The sequence below is a fragment of the Martes martes genome (genome assembly GCF_963455335.1).
Source record: "Martes martes genome assembly, chromosome: 6".
Lineage (NCBI taxonomy): Eukaryota > Metazoa > Chordata > Mammalia > Carnivora > Mustelidae > Martes > Martes martes.
Window position 1 is genome coordinate 92,504,907 of NC_137893.1, and position 21,495 is coordinate 92,526,401.

At 46.2% G+C, this 21,495-nt stretch overlaps 1 protein-coding gene across 4 annotated transcripts in view; it reads right to left on the reverse strand.

Annotated features, from left to right (window-relative positions):
- Nucleotides 1-18,732, reverse strand: part of PLA2G7 (phospholipase A2 group VII) — a 43,486-nt gene extending 24,754 nt beyond the window's left edge. Inside the window, exons 1-2 of one of the 4 annotated variants that reach the window (XM_080806954.1) lie at nucleotides 18,296-18,463; nucleotides 12,824-12,866 (exon numbers count right to left, since the gene is read on the reverse strand). The gene's annotated coding sequence lies outside the window, so the exon portion shown is untranslated. Of the gene's footprint in view, nucleotides 1-6,302; nucleotides 6,478-12,823; nucleotides 12,867-18,295 lie in introns of all 4 variants that reach the window. The other 3 variants (XM_080806955.1, XM_080806953.1, XM_080806956.1) reach the window with 3 other exon arrangements.
- Nucleotides 18,733-21,495: the final 2,763 nt, after the last annotated feature.

Consider the following 21,495-nt stretch of genomic DNA (forward strand, 5'->3'; position numbering starts at 1 on the left):
AGAGATGAGCATCTGTCTCATTGTTCTTGCCCTAATTGCTATGTGAAGCCACATGCCAGAACCCTTGGAAACCGCAGAGTACTGTATATGAATCCAAAGAAACAGCTACTGAGTTTTCCAAATAAGCAACAGAAGTTGAACCGAAGTCAGGCTATCTGCTCAGCAGCCTCCAGCACTCCCCTGCTGTTGGACCGTCACAACTGGGTTTTCCATCCGATAACATCATCCACAGGAAGTATTTACAGGGACATGAGGCTTGAGAAAATTCCACCGCGGTACCCACAGCCCACAACTGAATAAGAGGAGTGTCACTGGGCCATTTGGAAAATCACGGGGCACGAAGATGAGGAAAAATGAAGGCAAAGTGAAACACATAGGGAGGTCAACAGAGATTTTTTTAGGAATATCACACTAATGCAAAGGAAGTTAGCTTGGTCACAGCTCCTCAGTGATTGTGACATGATCCCTGTAACAACCTCAGGAAGAGTTAGAGACAGCCGATTGTTGGGAGGGCTTCCCCAAGTCCTCCGAGCAGGACTGGGGCGCTCTGCCCTCCCCCTGCTTCCTGACAGACCCGTGCCGCTGCCATCGCCTGCGGTCCTCAGAGTGAAGCAGGGCAGAATTAAGGCCCGGTGAAATGGCACTCGGAGTTCCCACCCTGACCTCATGCAAGCCACAGTGGCTCTCAGGGAACCTTTGTTCATAGTGCCCGGGGCACCTGGGTGGCTCAGTTAGTTAAGCGTCCTACTCTTGATTTCGGCTCAGGTTGTGATCTTGGGGTCTTGAGATCGAGACCCAGTGGGGCTCCAAGCTGGGCATGGAGGCTAGTTGAGATGCTCTCTCTTCCTCCACGTCCCCACCTCCCTCAGCCCCCGGCTCAAGCTCACATGCTTCTAAAAAAAAAAGAGCATACTGATTGATTCCTGAATCCTACCCCAGACCTACTGACTCAGAATCTTTAGGCATGTCTGGGCACTGTACGTTAGTTCCTGAGGGATCCCCACATAGCCACGCCCAGAATATAGTATTTGGAAACTGCTGCAACAGAATGAAAAGAGTATTTATTTATTATTTTTATTTATTTATTATTATTTTTTTTTATCTGAGTAAACTCTAGTCCCAATGTGGGGCTTGAACTCCTGACCCTGAGATCAAGAGTTATACACTCTTCCAACTGAGCCTCCCAGGAGCCCAGAGAGTACTATTCGTTTAGAGGTTCTCGCCAGCCTATATGCATGCTGTCTGATCTCGCCCTCAAAGTAGTAACCCTCTAAATAACTTAATGATTGGCGTCCTCATTTCTTCATTCGCTTGTTCATGTCTTCACGTACTCAATTTTCAGAATGCCAATGTGTCAGTCTATGCTTGGGATAAAAAGATTTCTAAAATGTTTTTTTAAAAAAAGATTTTTAAAACACATGTGATTTTTAGCTTCAAAATTCCAGGGGGTTGAGATGAGAGCCTTTCAAACAATGGTGATGAATGCTGTAACGGATTCTTTACAAAACGTGGTGGGAATAAAGCTCTAGTGGACATAACAGAGAAGCAGATACTAGCGCCCTGCATTTTTCATTTTGGGGGAAGAAGAGCAATGGAGGACAGGCTATGGCTCCTGCCTGAAGTCAGATGGTCACCATCTGCAGGCAGGACTGGAAGGCAGGCCTTCTTTCTTTGACCCCCGTGGACTGAGTGATCAAAGGACCCAAACCGGATCCCTCTCCTTCCTCCACCTTGCCAGAGCTACAGAAGGCACTGCCTCCCACCGCTGCCTCAGGCCAGGGTGCTCTGTTGAGGTGGGGGGGGGGTGGCTGTGCCAAGACTGTCCCCCGCTGCTGGCAAAGCAACGGGGTCCAAAGCAGTAGACAATCTTCACCACAGCTTCCCTACGGTCAAGAAAGGAGGCCTCTCTAGGCCTGGCTCCTCAACGGCACCAGAGAAGAAGGGGCTTTCCTACCTCAGCGAGCAGAGGGTCCTGGGTCTGGGCGGTCAAGCCACGGAGCCACCAGCCACTTGGAAGGCTGCCCCCTCCGCTCTGCCTGCGTTCCGTACAGGTCTCCTTGTGGGGATTCTGCTGCCTCTGCCATGAGGCTCTCTTGACAGAACTGCTTCACCCAGTGGCCTGTGAGCTCCTCCAGGGCAGGGATTGGTCTCACAGGTCATTTACTGTTATAACTTAGCAAAGGGCCCAGTAGAGAGAAAGCACTCAGAGATATTTCTTGAATGAGGAGGAAGGATTCTATCCTCTTTTTGGTGTGGGCTCCCAGGTAGCCCAGAAACACATGCTCCGATGATTTCACACCAGGGGTGACTTCTGCACACACTGAAGTGGGTAGGGGTCAATGACCTGGGCTTCAGGGCCTAGAGCCCAACTGCCTGGGTGTGAACCGTCACCTTGATGCTAGCAGTGTGACCCCCTGCAAACTACGGAGTCCTTCTGAGCCTATTTCCTTATCTGTAAAATGGGGCCGAGGATTAGGACAACCCAAGGTTAAATGATGAATATATGTAAAACAGTGTTTTTGCATGTAGGTAAATGCAAAGGTTAGCATACTCATTTTGCGTTGCAACCAGCCTGCCTTGCCCCTAGGTAAGTAGCTGCTTAATAAACGTTAAGGAAGTAAGAGCTAGTGCATCAATCAAGACCTTGAGACAGGAACAGGAAGGCATCCTTGACCATCATCCTCTTTGTCCATAGGTGGTTCTCCTGAATAGGTCTAATGGGATTCATTAAGGGCTCTAACAACCCCTAAACACTGTAATTAGCATGCCTCCTCCATTTCTTGGGGGACTTTGTATTCACTGGCCTTCTTCTCCTCTGTAGCTTGCTAGGCCCCTCCTAAGGTTTGGGGTACCTCTTGTCCTCTACCCCCTGCTTCTCAAGACTTACGAAATGTTCCTCCTTTCAGCTCCTTACTTGGCTTCGCAAGGTAACAGCTCCTTAGTTTAACAAGCTGCTAAGAGGTTCTGGTCTGCTCATGAGGCTTTCCTCATCAACTTCTGAATAATAGCCCTTTCTTTTAGCCAAGGTCTCCTGGGGCCATGCTATCAGAGCCCCTGAAAATTTACTTTAAAGGGAAGAATCATATGCTTTCAGGAAGAAATGCTTTGGAGAAAAAAAAAAAAAAGACCTTTCAAAGTCCTTCAAGTCCGATCCTGTGGACAGTAACCCATCCTGGTTACCCCAGCCCCCTCCGGCTGCCCAGCTTCCCACCAGCATGAGCGAGGCTGCCCTTTACCATTCGGCCCTGCAATGAAGAGATAGTCTATAAACCATGAGTCTGAATTACTCAGAGTATAGGTTGTGATGTAACTTCTGTGTTTGAGAGAACTAGGTAATAGACCATACTTAAGGGATGCAAACAGTTCTCTTCTGGAGATGCAACTTCTTCTCATCATTAAAAACAAAAGGGGAGGGGGCGCTTGGGTGGCTCAAGAAGTTGGGCATCTGCCTTTGGCTCAGGTCATGATCTCAGGATCCTGGGATCGAGTCCTCCATCAGCCTCCTTGCTCAGTCGCGAGCCTCCTTCTCCCTCTGCCTCTGCCCCTCCCCCTGCCTGTGCACCCTTTCTCTCTCTGACAAATAAATAAATAAAATCTTTAAAAAAAATTAAAAACAATATGGGAACAATGGGAAAATTGTTCTTTTTTGAAACCACTTTTTTTTTTTTCTCTATGTTTGGGACAGTAGAAGCCAGTCCTCTTTCAGGAGTTTTAACAGTGAAACATGCAATTCTGTACAAGAAGCCCTTTTAAAATTAAACTAGTGATGTTATACAGAAAGCTGTAGAAGTAATAGGAAAGAGGATCTTGATATCAGATTTTCAATCAGGTTTATAAGGTCTAAAAGCCTGAATGAGAACGCCTTGGACCTGGGGGAGGACTTGATGAAGCATGCTTCTGGAAGCATCCACCAATGTTCCTGATTAACATATCATAGGCATCTGGGAAGAGACTCAAGGATTGGTTTTCCAGTGTCTCAACTTGCTGGCTTTGGCTTTTGTCTGCTTGAATATTAGCAGAAACTCCTAAAGATAAACAAAGAAGTATTTTGACTGCAACTCAGAGCTTCTGAATCCAAAACTTGATTCCTGGTTTAGTTAAGAAATTTAAAAAGGTGAAGTGCGATTGAAGTGACTGTCCTTGAGCACCTATTATTAGCCAATGCTGTCTAGCAGTGTACATCGCTAGTCCTCACAACAAGGAGTAGAGTTAGGCAGGTACCACTGATGTGGGAAACAGAGGCAGAAGAAAAAATTATTAAATTTCCTTACCTGCTGATAAGCCGTTGAAACAGGCAGAGTGACATTCCTCTAGGGACTCTCCACCTTAAGGCTTTGCTAAGGGCAAAGGGCAATCCTAGCCTGACCGACTCCTACCCCCACCAGGATCCTGTAAATCTACTTTAACAATTCCACTGGAAACTTTATCTCTAAACCCTCTAAGATAGTGTTGACAATCATTTCCAAGCATATGGCCCACTGATACACATCTAAAGGGTCTCACAACAAAGGTTTTACTACTGGTAATGAATAACCTTTTCCCCAACAATAGCTAGCTCCTCAAGGTCCTGGAAAACTTGCTTCCAAAATTCCTTAGAGACTTACGCCATCCCTGAACCCCTCTCTCCCAACTTAGGAACACATAATGGACCATCCTCACAGCCCTGGGGCAGCAGCTCTTTCTGCCAACCGGTCCTGTCCCCGAGCTTTAATAAACCACCATTTTGCACCAAAGATGTCTCAAGAATTCCTTCTTGGTCATCAGCTCTGGACCTCACCCTACCGAACCTCACTTATATTCTAAAACTTCATCACTATTACTCCCATTTTACAGTTAGGAACACTGAGGCTCGAAGTGATTTGCCGACTCAAATGACTAGTGGGTTTTGGAGGCTTGATCAACAAGCCCTGCTCTTGGAGGTAAACGAGTCGAAACTATCAGTATCATAAGCTCTTGTTTTCATTTAACGATGTATGTTTATACACAAGTAGAAAAAAAAAGTCTAGATGAATATAAAGCTAGAATGTTCTCAGTGGTTATATTTAAGTGGTAGGATTCTAGCCTTCTTTATACCATGTGCTTTGCTAATTTGTCAACAAGGAACATGCACAGCTTGAGAAGGAAGAAAAATGAAACAACAAAACCCTAGCTCTTTCCTTGAGCAACAAAATTTAAGCTGGACCCTTAGAGATTTTTGACCCAATTCAGAGATAATATTTTTTTCATTTTTTTAAAGATTTGTATTTATTGATTTGACAGAGATCACAAGTAGGCAGAGAGGCAGGCGGCGGGGGGGTGGGGGTGAGAAGCAGGCTCCCCGCTGAGCAGAGAGCCCAATGTGGGTCTGGATCCCAGGACCCTGGGATCATGACCTGAGCCACCCAGGCACTCCCAGAGATAATATTGATCTGAGGCTTTGTTTTGAAGCAATAATTTTAGGAGAAAGGTGTGCTTCCTTTCATTTTGAAAGTCTGGAGCAGAGCCTGGCTGGCTCAGTCAATTAAGCGGCTGCCTTCGGCTCGGGTCATGATCCTGGGGTCCCGGGATCGAGCCCTGAGTCAGGGAGCCTACTTCTCCCTCTACCCCTCACCTTGCTTGTGAACTCTCTCTCTCTCTCTCTCTCTCTCGTTCTCTCTCAAATAAATAAATAAAGTCTTAAAAAGAAAAAAAGAAAATCTGGGGTAGGTATTTTTTCTGGAAAAAAAAAAAGGATCAGTGGTTTGTGGCTATTACAATTTCAAATTAGCACCCATGAGCCAGGCATTGCGCTAGGCTTTTTTTTTTTTTTTAATTAACATATAATGTATTATTTGCCCCAGGGATACAGGTCTGTGAATCATCAGTCTTACACAATGCACAGGCTTTAAAGATAGTTTCAGTGTGTCGGGGGATGGGGAGAAGAGGGAGGTTTGAGCTGTTGGGTGACAAACAAAAGAGAATAATATGCTTCAGAGATGCCTGGTTTTGTGCTCCAGACAAAGATAAACATAGGGCACCTGGGTGGCAGAGTCTGTTAAGTGTTCAACTCCCAGTTTCTGCTTGGGTCATGATCTCAGCGTCCTGAGATCGAGTCCCGCATAGGGCTCTGTGCTGAGCGTGGTCTGCTTCAGATTCTCCCTCTCCCACTGTCCCTCCCGCTCATGCTCTCTCTCTCTCTAAAAAACTAGATAATTTCTCTTTTAAAGATGAACATAACCTACTCCAGTTCTGGTGAAACCACGAGACACCAACTAATCTAATCCCCTTGTTTTATACACAGGGAAACTGAGGCCCCCAAAAGGGGAGCGCAAAAAAACACTTGCCTGGAACCACACAGCAAGTCAGTGGTCAAATCAAAACACCTTGTCCCCTGGTCACGAGGTCATCAGGTTTGCCACAGCCGCGAGCCCAACACTGGATAGCAGGTGCACTAGGGCTTTTGTGGAAAACATGGGATCCGGCCAAGCTCTGGACAAGGGCAAGAGGAAAGGCCTGGGCCTGTAATCAGAAGAATCAGCTCAGCCAATCACTGCATCTTGGAAACCTAAATGTCCCAGCTGATGAAGGGGAATGAACACTACCAGTGTCATTAGGCTGATGAGGTGAGGGAACAGGCCAGCACCACACCAAACACGCCAGCTCTCAGTGCATGTCTCTTTCCCCTTCTTGACCAGGAATCAGCTTAGATCTATTAGGAGCAAAATATACTAGATTCTAGAGACTACGTTCTGAGAAAGAAAAGAGCCCATGGCCTGAAAGTTGGTGGGTTTACCCTGCTGAGTAGCCCAGGCAGCGTGGGTAGCATGGTCTTCCCATGCCGCCATGTTCCTCATCCTCTCCACACTGACATGTGGGACCAGGTCATTCTCTCTCCTGGAACTGTCCTCGTTAGCAGCAACCTAGTTAGCAGCAACCCTGGGCTCTAGGCATCAGAAGCCAGTAGCAGCATCGTCTCCCCGGGCTTGTGACAAACACAAATGCCTCCAGACTTTGCCAAGTGTCCCCTGGTGGGGGAGGGTAGGCAGCGGGGGCTGCCCTTGGTGGAGAATCACTGGGCTACACACAGAACAAGTGGGCACGGGCAGGAAGAGCCTTCCCTTATCTAGGAGATGGGACAAAACCACATGCTCAACGCAGAATGGAGTTGAAAACCATCTATTTGAGGAGAAATAAGTATGACTGTGAGCCACCTTGCTAAGCAGGTAGGTTTCTCTAACAGCCTATGGAGGGTCTGTCCTATATATAGGTTTAGGTTCACTAAGACATGTGAATTCTTCCTTAATGCATTCAACTTGTGATAGGTATGCACCACACACTTCCTTTTCATTGTATTCCCCTCTGTAATCTAGTTGGGGGTCTCCTGCCATGATGCCCTGGATGGTTTCCTCAGCCAGAAGCACCTGCCCCCCACAATGCCCACATACTGGGTCCTCTGTAATGGTGTGTACTTTCCCCCTGCGCTGTCTCATCATACCACAGCAGCCTAGACACCTCGCCATCCGCTGACCCATCCGCCCATCCAAACATTTAGTAACCACACCATGTGCCAAGCACCGGCTGCTACGTGTATGGCTGTCTCCTACAATAAGCATCCTATACCCGCTGAAGGGAAGCAGTACGGCAAGGACTCCAAAGCTAGGAGGAAATTTCAGTCTTGATAAATGTATTTAGAATACTGCAATCAAAAAAAATCTGTAAATGAATTATTCTAACTATATCCATGGGCTTTATGCTCTTTTGGCTTCGTGTAGTCTTTGTCTCGAATGACACGGGAGGGATGGGGACGAGATCGTGTTTGCGGCATTGTAGCTTCTAGGGTCTTCTCCCTGCTCAGGCTAAGTGCTGAGGAGGCATGGAGAGGGCCAGGGATTTTTAAAAATGCAGTTTGGGGCTTGAGATGTTTTGATAAATGTGGGTTGTGTGTGGACACAAAGGCAGATGATTGACTCCAGGGGCTGCGTGATGCCCAAAGGTGTGGAAAGCCCTCCCAGGAGAGGTCACACAGGAGTCGATGCTGAGGGAAGGAGGATCCTTAGGAGACTGACCTGAGTCAATGGGGAGAAGGAGGGCATTTCACCCAGAGGTGAAGGCGTGGGACTCACTTCATAAGTGAAGGCATGGGAATCAGGGAGGTATAGGAGCCGTTAGGAGGTTGGAGGCAAGAGCAGGGGGGCCAGAACACAGAGAGACCCTTCCACGTCGTACATCTGAGCGTGGACGTCTGTCCCACAGGCAGTGACATTTCCCACCTCACCCAGCACTGCGGGCCCTTCTCCTAGCTGGTGTCCAGTGAACATGGGCTGAGCTAGCAGAGGAATGACTTCGGCCCCGCAGAAGGCTGAGTGTGTCCTTAGCTCGACCATGTGTGGATGTGCGTGTGTGTGTGCATCCGGGGTTTACAGAGGATGTCAAGTACAGGGGGCTAGAGCCTCAGCACAGCCACTGAACACGGCTGGGCCCCCAGGCCACACTTTAGTCTTCCTGTGTCCCAGTGACCTCAGGGCAGCCCCTTCCTTCCTCCTTAGCTCACCTCACCCCATTAGGTGAAAGTGTTCGCTCCTTGAACGGAGGCACTCTCCTTCATGCTGCCCTCCTGTTCTCTACAACTGAAGATGGAAACAGCGCCTTCTCTAAGGAAAGCAGAAACACCAGGAGGACGCTCCCTCGGAAGACTTTTTCTCTGCCTTCAATTTAATTCCAGACCACAGCTCACCCTCTCCTCTCTATGACCAGCTCTCTGTCTCAGGCTCCAGCCTCGTTCCTCCTCAGTCAAGGGGACTTGATCTCCTTGATGGTGACTCCCCCCAGTGCCTCCTCAGCACCCCAAACCAGTCTCACTCCACACCTTTACGTGTCGGTTAATTTATGTGTCACTTTTCAACACTGAAACAGCTTGTCCATCTTCTTTCCCTAAATAGGTTGAAGCGGCTCCTGGGAAAGGTTCAATATCTTTCACCTTTTCAAATGCCTCACAGTCCTATGTGCCTCCACAACACATCTGCATGGTTTCGAATCCACTTCTCTGGGTTGATTTCTCAGGTAAAGCTGTTTGGCTGTTTCATGCGATTATATTAAAAGTGATCATCAATCTTCTATAGAAGTATTACACATTTTACATCAATATGACCAAACATTTCCCATATTAATAAAATGAAAACAGTGCTTCTTGCTTTTCTGAACAAAGGACTACTATCAACGCCTACTAGTCCCTGGCTTTCTCGGACACTGGCTTCTTTAAACTTCCGATGGCCACTGATGTCTGAGAGGGTGACTAAGGGAGGCCTCTGAATCCCAACACAGAGGGAGAATTCACAAGAAATCTATTCCTCTTCTATGGTTCTCCTTCTACAGAAAAGGACCTTCTACTCAACCACGGGATTTGAGTTAGCTGGAACGGTTTTTACGTTTGCAAATGAGGGCCCGGATAAGTATAATATTAACTTTGGACATTTACAACTGGAGAATCCAAGGGGAGGACACTGAAATGTATTGTACAGCAATGTTACTAATCACCATGTTTGAAGGTTCATTACCGACACCAGCAGCCAAAGCATTTTCATGGAGAAACATGTACCTGGCCGGACAGATCAGTAATTGGTAAACAAAATCTGGGGAACACGGACTTACATATTTTTGAACTCTGTGAAATTTACCAAAGCATACTTGGCAGCTGTAGTGGGGGTATATTCCAAAGGTACCCTGACCTTTGGAAGGCAATTTGGCAAGCCTTAAATGGTCCATATCCTTTCACCTTCTCATGTTATTTCTAAGATCAGCACACACAAAAAGTCATATTCACAGGGAAGAAAAATCCTAAAAATATAATGCACTATTGGTGTTTGTTCCAATTCTATTTATGGGAGCCAACACACACACATACACACAACCCTACAGAACCTCAAACAATCAGGGAATATCATCAATGGGATTTTACTCAGTTATTAACAAGATATTCACAAAACCAATTCATTATGACTTAGAAAACAGTTTGCTATGCAATTCTAACTGAAAATAGATTATAGAATTTTGCTGTGTAAAAATTCACCCTAAAAGACTATTAATTTAATAAGGGTGACAGACTTATGGTGGTTTACCCATAATGTTTCACATTTTCTGTTATACCCAAACATACTGCTTTTATTTACTTCTAGTAAATAATTTTGAAAGAATATTTAGTAGTGCTCATATGACCATGGAGAGTGTTTATGTTTAATATTAAGTATAACGTTATGTAGAGAATAAAGAGGATTTTCCATGATCTCAGATACGTAAAAGATGAAGAAGAAGGAGTGTGTGTATGGGGGGCAACTGTACGAACAAGAAGAGATATGTATCTTCAAAATATATAAAATAGATAAAAGAAATAACAAATATTTACAAAGTTCCCCCTCTTTGAAGAGTTTGTAGTTAGAAATGAAAGATAATTTTTAATCCTTCCTTCTATTTTTCTCTTTTCTAGTATTTTAAGTCGATGAGAATACTGACCATAAAAAATCAATACTCTTTCAAGTAATAAAACCTGAAAAGTATTGTCTTTGATCTTGACTCCTTGATCACTAGCTAAAATATCATCCTGGCAGATAAACAAGACCTTTAAAGAGCACTCAGAGACCACATTCTGTTACCATCCCTTTAAAAGTTGATCCCTTCTGGGGGCACCTGGCTGGCTTCAGTCAGTAGAGCACGTGACTCTTGATCTCAGGGTCGTCAGTTCAAGCCCCACATTGGGGGTAGAGATGACTTTATATAAAAGTTGATACTGTCTTTTCTTCTGTGTACTAATGTCTATCCCTCAAGCCTCAGTTTCCTACTGGTTCTTCAAATCTCAGCCGAGATCTCTATATAATACCATGACCTCTGCTAACCCTCTGTCCCCCTGTCACTAGTAAATTCTCATCAGGCATCATTCCCCCCACTTTTTTTTTTTTAAGAATTTATTTATTTGACAGACAGAGAGTGAAAGAAGGAGAGAGAGCACAAGCAGGGGGAGCAGCAGAGGGAGAGGGGGAAGCAGGCTCCCTGCTCAGCAGGGTAAACGATGTGGGGCTCGATCCCAGGACCCCAAGATCATGACCTGAGCTGAAGGCAGAGGCTTAACCCACTGAGCCACCCAGGTGCCCCATGGCATCATTTCCCTTTTTGAAACAAAAGACAACCAAAATAGTAGGCAAAATGTCCACTCTTGAGTCCAGAATTTCTGTCAAGAACTGATGAGTAAATCCGTGTCAATCCCAATCCTGGCAAGAGATTAGGGTCTGTGCTAACTTCTCCTGTTCTTGGTAAAGAGAAAAGAAACGGCTCTTTCATAAGCACCAGGACTCTGTTCCTCAAATTCACTTGGATTAACTTTTGGAATGGGAGTATACGGCTGGCAGAACAACGACACTCGCCGCTCCCCAAATTTCCACATCTTCATTCCCAGAACATTACACAGCAAAGAGGAATCAAGGTTATAGATGGAATTAAGGTAGGTAATCAGCTGCCTTGAAAACAGATTATCCTGGACCACCCAGGTGGGCCCAATGTAATCAAGGGTCTTTAAAAGTGGAAGAGGGTGGCCACAGAGGGTCCTGTGATGCAAGACCGGGTGCCATCTTGCATGGTCCTCGGGTGCAGGGCCAAACTATGACCAAGAGCCTGGGGTTCAGCACAGGGGACATTCCAGTTCCCAGCAGTTCGCCCAGGTTCTCTGAGTGCCTCTGTGGAGCCCTGCGATGCACAGGCAGGGTGGCCGCTGCCCTGGGTGTGGAAGTGCCTGACAAGAGGAAGAGCCCAATCCCAGGGACGCTCCTGGCCTGTGGCTCCTTCATCCCGTCATCAGCACGCACCTGTGCCTGTGTGAGGTGGTCAGAGACCATCAGGGAGGGGAAAAGGGAGTGGGGGGTAGGTCCAATGGAAGAACTGGTTGGAGTGGACGTTCTGGAGCTTTGCCAGCTGTTGTCACCATCACCATTATTAAAACTACTCAGAGCACAAATTCACAGCATAATTGGTGGTAGGCACTTAGTTCTTCCATCATATTCGGAGAGCTAACACCTCTTAGCCCTGACACATATGGACAGGTCAGGTCCCAGGCCATATAGTGGAATACTTCTCAGGTCCACCACCCCTTGCCATCTCATGCTGCTGGCAGCTGGTGGGCTGAGACCAGGGGTGCTGCAAGACATCCTACAGTGCAGTGCATAAGACAGACACCACAACGTAAACATCTGGCCCCAAAGGTCAGTAATGTTGAGGTTCGGGAACCCTGGTCTAAAGGGAGACTGGGGAGACTATATCTTTTTTTAATAAGGAAAAAATATTTATTTCATTCTGAAACCAGCATTAAGGAGGGCGGTTGCCTAGTCAGTACAAGGAAGAACTTCTTATTTAATTTATTTTTTTAATTTAAAAAAAAGATTTTATTTATTTATTTGACAGAGAGAGAGACAGCGAGAGAGGGGACACAAGCAGGGGCAGAGGGAAAAGCAAGCTTCCTGCCGAGCAGGGAGCCCTGTGCGGGGCTCGATCCCAGGACCCTGGGATCATGAGCTGAGCTGAAGGCAGATGCTTAATGACTGAGCCACCCAGGCACCCCAAGGAAGAACTTTCTAATAATCAGGCTATTGTGAGGTACACCTCTGTGGGGAGAGTGCTCTGTTACAAGAAGGGTTCAAGCACCACTAAAAGTTCTGGCCTCATCCTTGCTAATAACGAAACTCAGAAAGAGAAAAGAGAGTACTTGCTCTATTCATATTATGTTCTCCCTCCCATATTAGCTAAGAGAATCAAAACTTCACCTGGACATTATCTCAAATGTCCAACTTCCCAAGCGACTTCTGCAAAAGTGTGTGAAGCCTCTTACCTCAGGCACAGTCGATACAACTCTTGTGTAATCATTTCACAACCTAAGAAAAGAGATAGGGTCCAAAAAGCAGAGTAAGCAGCAGTTCCCTGTTGTGAGAGTAATTGAATGAAAGAGACACTGATAAGCCGAAATCCTTAACAGCTGCAAATGAAATAAAATTAATCAATTCTACTCCCATTTTGGAAATGGAAACTCATCTGCATCCAGTTTCCCAACATTTGGTGTCCTCTATAGCTTTAAGGCCGTAAATGTTCAAAGTTCCCCAAGACCACAGGGCAGTTTGTGGACTGACATCCTGGAAGGCGAGCCATACCTTTTACACCAGGGAAACCACCTCTCTGAACTCTCTGAATTCTAAGGGCTTTCACAAATGGAAGTTTCTTCAAAAGGACAATCACTGAACAATAACCAGACTGATGAGGGAACAGGGCAACAGGGCCCTATGAGGAGCTGCTCAAGGAACCAGGGGTCTTGGCTCTGGGAAGCCCCAGATGGCGCATAAGAGCTCCAGTTCTACAGAAAAAGGGCACGGATGGGAACCCAGAGCATAGGACCCTGTAGCGGGAGCTTTTTGACAATTAATGCTATTCTAGCAGAGGAGCAATTGAAAAGGTCTGGTGACTCCCAGCAAGGATCCTGAAAAAGGGATTCCTGCAATGGATGAGGGTAGAAGCGGGATGGATAGGCAGGACTAGTCAGCCTTAAACCTGAACTTTCAGATCCAAAGCCTGTGAGGGCCAGCCAGGTAACTCCAATGAGCTAAACAGGACATGAGTAACAGACAAAGTAGCGGTGGGGACTATGGCAAAGGAGACCATCCAGAGAGGAACACCGCCATGCTGTTTTAGCAGGTGTTACCATGTTTGTGTGTGTGTGTGTGTGTGTCTGTAGGGTTGAAAGCTCCATATTAGTAGTTTCTTATTTTTTTTTCCTAAGAAAAGCTGGAAAACCATATTTCTATGTAAAATCTCCTGATTGGGGGCACCTCGGTGGCTCAGTGGGTTAAAGCCTCTGCCTTCAGCTCAGGTCATGATCCCAGGGTCCTGGGATGGAGCCCCACATCGGGCTCTCTGCTTAGCGGGAAGCCTGCTTCCTCCTCTCTCTCTGCCTGCCTCTCTGCCTACTTGTGATTTCTGTCTGTCAAATAAATAAAATCTTAAAAAAATATAAAATCTCCTAATTTTTAAAGGGTAGCTACCAATTCAGCATTTCAAAACATAAATCAAAGAGCATCACTAGGCGCCTCTAGGAGAAACCATAACCTCTCCCCGAATGATGCCCCAACCACTCCCAATCCTAAGGGTCTATACGGATCCCACAATCCCTGTCATATTTTGTCTGCCAAAATCAGATGCTCTGGCTGGTAAATCATTAATGGGGTCTGGCAAGGGAAGGTAACCAGGAGCCCAACGAGTCACCAAGGGCCCAGTCCTCCACCACACACGGCGTAAATGAGGAAGAACCTCTATTTTCTCCCACACAAACACATCTCCTCCCCGTCAGCGCACGTCAAAAATGAGGCAGGAAGGAGAAACAGGGTTGCCTCATTGCGGCAGTTAGTCGTCCTGTCCCTGAGAAGGTCAACCTTACTCTCCAGGGTAAACAACTTCAACACTCTTCCCTGGCCCTCTAAAATTTTGTCAGTGATCAACCAGGGAAAGTTCAAGAGTCCCCTGTGAGAGAGAATGCTTCACTAAGGGAAACAGCCCTATTCAACTCTGGTTCACAGCCCTCTCCAGAAATTCTGCTGCCACGTATAGATTTTCAGTTATCAACAGATATTTGCACTCAGATATCTGCACAGGACAAAGATATTTGTCCAGGACAAAGGCAAATGTGCTAACTTTCTTCTGAATTTTTATTCCAGTTCCCAGACTCAGATAGTCTGTCTGGGATTCTACCTAATCACACTCAGCTCCCCAGAGTAAGCCAGCTAGGACTGTAGCATTATTCCCCTCCATTCTAGGGTGGTGTGTTTTGTGGGTAACTCTTAGGATTTTCCAAGCTTCTGTGCAGATTGAAATATTTTATGTACAAGAAACATAATTTGTTGGAAAGAATAAACTGAGTCAAAAGAATAATGTTTATTGTAAAATTATTATAAAATTTTTTGAAAATGAAGCCCAGGAAATTCAAAGTCACACACCATTAGCAAATAATAGTAATAATGTCTTACGTTACCCTTAAGAGCATAATGACTAGCTTATTTCTTTTTACGAGAGGAGTGGACCAGATGTAGCATCGTCATCGTAGCTAGGTAGATGGGACATGTGAGAGAGAAGCATAAAGGAACTTCCTACTCTACCTCCCGAAACAGCTTCTACCCACCCACTACTACCACGGTCTGCTGGGTCACCATCATCAACCCAGGGCAGGTCTCCTTACAGCTCTTCTCCTCCTGTGACCCACTCTTCACACTGCACCCACAGTGACCTCTGAAGCAATCTATCACGTCACGCCTCTGCCTTTGACTTCCCACTGCACTTCAAGTCCAGACGGAGAACCTCGGCCTACGAGGCTCTGCATGACCTGCCCCCGGCCTTCAACCTCTCTCCACCAGCTGCACTGCCCTCCGACGATGCCTGGAACACACTGAGCTTGGTGTCAGGACTGTGTGATTGTGGGTCTCTGCACCAGGACAATCTGTCAGTATTCTGGGGGCTCATCTCAAGGTCACCTCTCAAAAAGATGTCACATGAGGGGGTGCCTGGGTGGCTCAGTGGGTTAAGCATCTGCCTTCGGCTCAGGTCGTGATCCCTGGATTTGAGCCCCATGTCGGGCTCCCTGACTGGCGCGAAGTCAGCTTCTCTTTCTCCCTCTGCCCCTCCTCCCTGCTCTTGCGCGCTCTCTCTCTCTCTCTCTCAAATAAATAAATAAAATCTTAAAAAAGAGAGAGAGAAAAGAAAGAAAAATCTCTCCTTAAAACCCAGTTTAAGGGGGCATCTGGGTGGCTCAGTTGGTTAAAGCGTCTGACACTTGGTTTTGACTCAGGTCATGAACTTGGGGTTGTGGGATTGAGCCTGCGTCAGATTCCATGGCTCAGTGTGGAGTCTGCTTGTCCCTCTCCCTCTGTTCCTTCCTCTGCTTGCTCTCATGCATGCACGCTCTCAAATAAATAAATAAAATCTAGAAAAAAATAAAACCCAATCTAAGAAGCTGGGGCCTTCCAACTTGTCTCTCTATCTCTCTCATGTCTCTCTCTCTCTATCTCTCTCTCTCACACACACACACACACACACACACACACACACAGAGATCATAGTACTCTACCACAGCTGTTTCCTTTTCTCCAAAACATCTAGTAGTATCTGAATTTGCCTTGCTTGTCCCTCAATTCTAGAACAGGGAGTCCATAAGGACAGAGACAGTATCTGTCTTATTCAATGCACTGTACTCAATGCCATGCACATAGTAGGTGCTCAATAAATATCTCTTGAAGTCAATGAAGGAATGAACAAAACTATCCCATTTAATCCAATCAATATTGATTCTTAATAGCAGGCTTTTTCTTTCTCCTCAACGGCTAAGTTGTGTTTTTTTTTTAAACTACAAGTCTATATATATTAGACTGTTTCTATTAGTGTGTTCTGAGTCATACCTGCAAAACAGAGCAAGTGACATTGAAGGTACATAACAGGTGCCTGGCTTCATAGAAAGAGGCAGTACAAATCTGCTGCCCATTCCTTCAAAATACAGAGATTCCTCAGAATTCTGGGACAACGCGATTTTACAACTAGATGTTCCCCTTCAGGGGCTCTTGACTCAATACTTTCTCTTCAGTGCTTCACTTTCATGGAATTTCTCAGTGTCTCAAGAGGACACTCTAGCCAATTATCCGATGAGGCTTCAGAGGAACCAAGGTATACATAACCTGATGATCACCTTCCTTTCCAGGAAATACCCATCTTCTGGGGTGTCACTGAAAGGAACACAGATTCCTAAACTCCAGCTGACATTCCTAAGGAACCCCACTCCTGCAGTTTCCTTACAGCTCTGTGATGAGCGTCTCAAACAGGATGGTAATGTGTATTAGCCGGGAAACCTCACTGGGTCGGGAATGCATATCCCTCACTGCTGATGTTCAAAGGGCACAGACATCCAATGGAGAGGAAATGAGGAAAGAGCTGCCCAGGGAGGGGGCTGTTTTCGGGAAAGCCTTTGGGTGCTGGGCATGCCCTTATCACACCTCAGAAGGGATTTCCCAACCGTAAAATGAGTGATTGAACCAGATTAATATCCCTCACAACTCCCCAGTTCCACCAAGAGCATCACGATGCCTCCACAGCAGGGACTCCTGTGCGAATGTCTGGGGAAGGGAAGGAACACACAGGGTCCATGTGCAATGAGTGCAAGCTGGAAAATGCCAAGGGGGTGGGCTCTCTCACCAGCTTCTAGGGGACCACCAGAATTCCCTCTGTGAGGAAATCCGCTGGGGTGCCAGCAGCTCACCCACGCCTTGTGGTGGCCCATACTTAATGCCCGGGGTCCCTGAGCGGCATGGGAGCCCACGATTTTGTCCTGAGCCTTGTGTGACTGTCAACGCTTTACGGAATACACTTCCCAGCTCCTACTTAATATACCAGGCTCCCAGCTCAGGGTTCTCACTTGGTCAAAGGTAATTTGCACAAGATTGATTTGTTCACACAAAGCTCTCCTAAACCTGAGCTTCTGTGTCCTTCAAAAAAAAAAAAACCCCGGCAATCTCCCTTTTATGATTCCCACACACGTCTGCGTCCTCCTTCCTCATCACCTCTGCAGCAATCCCAAGAACCACAGGCCTGAATGCAAGCCTGACCTTTTAGTTTGGGGAGCTAGAAACTTCTACCACAAACTCCGGAGTGTGATGGGGGAAGACAAGGTTCTGGGCTGCCTGATTCTGTCTGACTTTCTGTAAGCAAGCTTCCCCTTTACTCCGGATAGAGCAGGATCTTATCTGAGCCCGGTGGGGGAGCTCTGGGATGTGCGGTGTGGGCGAGCACAACAGAGGGAGTGCTCTGTTTTTAAAATTCTGTTCCTACAACAGCTGCTCTGAACTGGGCTCCGGAAAATGCAGTGCTCCGCAGAGAGGTGTTCCTTTGTTTTGTCCCAGCGGAGATCTAGAGATAAGAAATCTCCGCGTGCTCCCTGTTCCCCCGACCTGATTCCCTCTCGGTACCCAATTCTTAGGTTGCCTCCCCAGGTCTTCCCAAGGTTGCCTCCTCGGGAAAAGATTTGAAAAGAACTGGGTTCGAATTCCGTCACCCTCCCCGCAAAGATCCTAGCGCTGTCGCAAGGGGGCAGGGACAGCGAGTCGGCCCCCAGTCCCTGGCAGGAGGTGGTGCGGTTCCTGTCCTCTCCAGCCCTCCACGCCCGTGGCCGTGGCCGCTCCGGGATCGCCGTCCTCCCGCGCCGCGCAGCCCCAGCCCGAGCCCAACGCGCCCCGCACCTCCGCGGCCTCCCGCCTCGCCTCGCCCCGCGCTGCCTCCTCACCCGGGTGCTGCGGTGAGTTGCTTGCCGGAACCAGGGCCCCCCGACCGGAGCGTGCGGACCCCGACTGCTGCTCGCAGCCAGCGCTGCGGGCCTCTGCCAGCCGCAGTCCCCGCGGGCGCTCGGAGGGTGGGTGGGCTGCGCGTCGTTTGGGCGCTCCAAGTCCGCCCCGGCGCGGCGGGAGGAGGGACGGGGAGGAGCCTGTGGCCGCCGGCCTCCGCAGGCAGAGGCACTGGGGCGCCGGCTCAAACAGCACCCTCCCCTGCGGTGGTCCCGCAACCCGCACCCTCCGGGTAACTTAACACACCCAGGGGTGGACCTCAACGTGCTTGGGGTGGTTGCTGTGCCTCCCGATTTCTCTTCTCAGACTCCATTCCGATCAGATCTGCTCCCTGCTTCCCTCGGCATCAAACCAACCTGGTCTGTCCTACCAACTTTCCAGTTACTCCGCTTCCCCGTGTGATCTGAAATACCGTGCCCAGTCCCCAGTTCCGTGCCCGGTGCGTTAGATCCCGACTCAGAAATGCGTGCGCTGGGCCCCGGGCTGGAAGGCTGGAAGGCTGTGTCAGTTTCATTTCTGCGTGGAGGGCCAGGGGAGGGCGATCAGGACAGTATGACGGGAAATGCGGGAAGAAGGGGCAAACTCAGTTTAATCCAGTTCCTTGGGGCCTAACTGAAATTCCCTCCTTCGTTTTCCAACGGTTTCTCCTCGATCCACTTTCTCATTAAAACGTATTCATTTAAAGCTTCATTTAGAGACTCCAGGAAAACAGTTGGAAATTCATGCACAGCCTTAGGAGAGTTCTGTATTTTATTAAATAGTGATTTTTGGGTTTTGGTGAGGTGACGTAACTGCAGATGAAATTTATTTTACTTTTATTCTGAGGACTCCGTGGTGACAATGCACGGATTAGAGCTCATTTCTTGCACTTAGTGGCATGACTTGCGCCAGTTTTTTTTTTTTAATCCTTTCTGCTTCTCAGTTTACTCATCAGTAAAATGGAGCTAATCAAAATACAACAGTCAGAGGCTGAAATGCTAGGACAGAGTGGGCACCTGGGGGAACATTCAGGCTGTTACCTTACTATCAGTGTCTTTAAAGAAGCAGTGACTTATTTAAACCTAACCATAGAGGAAAATTTAAATAAAACTGCATCAGTTTAATGACATTTCCCTGTACTTCCTGTGATATTAATGTGATATGAATATTAATGTAAAAGGGTACATTTGCCCTACTTAAGAGATCTCTAAGGACCTCCTCTTTTTGACCTTAAGACCAAATGAAGAAGCTGGAGACTCAGCATCACACCTATAAAGGTGGTGGGCTTTGGAAGCAGGTCTAGAAGGCAGGTAGGATATATTTTGTTTGTTTCTTTCAAGGCCAGTTCTATGCTTTCCCCATCAAAATCAGACCAGATTCTCGATGGAAAGACAATGGTTGCAGTTAGCAGGTTAGTGCCTTGAGAAAATACCCAGGTAGGGTTGCCAGATTTAGCAAAAAAAAACAAAACAAAACAAAAAAAAAACCAAATCAGGATACCCAGTTAAAATTGAATTTCAGATAAACAACAAAAAGCTAAAAATATATATATATTTATATTACATATAAATACATATAAATATATTGCATATAAATGTTTATATAAATATAGATATATATAATATATATGTAAGTATATTCCATTCAATATTTGAGACATACTTATACTAAAAATCTTTCATTGCTTCTCTGAAGTTCAAATTTAATTGGGCATCCTTTTTTTTTTTTTTTACCTGGCAATCCCAGTCTGGTGAAATTAATAAAGAATGGGGCCTCACATTCCAAAAGAATGGCAAATTTTCAAGGACATACTGATTAAAAAGTGGATCTGATGTGATTTTGTTTTAATATTAATGTAGTAAAAGGAAAAAAATTGCGTACTTGTTTTTATAAGTTGATTCTTTGTTGAGCTATTTCTTATTTCTTACTCCTGTTTCCATCAACATAGCAGTGCTTATGCACCTCTTCAATATAAGCAAAAGTGATGACTCTCCCCTCAATCAAGATATTGGATTAAATGGTAATAATGTGCTTAATAGTATTTTCAAATAGTGTTTATTAAGGGCCAACCTTATGTCACTTACTATTTCAGACTGTGACCTGCAGGCTAAGAAAATCACAATACAGAGTGCTATCCCATCAGGTAGGCACAGGACTGTGAAAATTCAGAGGAGTGAGTTGTTAATTATCCTTGGAAAGGGTTGAAGTCGGGGATCCAAGAAAAATGAGGCTCCAACACAGATGAACAAAACAAGGGAATTCCAGGATGACAACTAGGCCTAGCCTGGAAGCCAACCCATCCTGATAAAAATAATAAACTGGAGGAGAAAATGGGATTCAATAAAACTGAAAGTATGATTGGGAACTTGGAAACCCCTGAGGTTCTTAGACAGTGATGAATGCAAACAAAAAAATTAAAACATTAAGTTAATTAAATTTAAAATTTAATAAGTTAAAAGTAGGAACTCCAAGGGAGGAAATGCCCAGAAAAGGCATACTACTAGTGTGACATAGCTTATAACAGATTGATTTTGAACTACTGAGTGGTAGCTAAACACAGAGATTACATTTTTTTTTTTTAAAGATTTTATTTATTTATTTATTTGACAGAGATCACAAGTAGGCAGAGAGGCAGGCAGAGAGAGAAGGAAGCAGATTCCTCACCGAGCAGAGAGCCTGATGTGGGGCTTGATTCCAGGACCCTGAGATCATGACCTGAGCCGAAGGCAGAGGCTTTAACCCACTGAACCACTCAGGTGCCCCCAGAGACTACATTTAAGCTAGAAATCCAGGAATCTACCTCTCTGAATGACCCAGAGAAGAGAGTATAATCAGAGTGCTCCACTAGACCATAAGGAACAATATTCACATAATCTCATAGTGGGAACATTGCTCATTGGTTTTCAACTTTTAGAATCACTTTATAAACAAGCCAAAGTAGAATTAGCCGTGAAAATACTAAAGAATGAAAATATGATTAAGTTTTTTCAATGTGAAAATAAAGGTAGGCAGGTAGAAGGAAGTAGAAGTGGGGAGCAGGGTAGACAGTAGGTTGGGCTACTGAAGGTCTCATTTTAGAAAACTGAGAGTCAAGAGATACTAAGCTGGTAGGACTAAGAAAATGCATAGTAATGCATAGTAATTCTGCAGAGGGGAGAGCCAC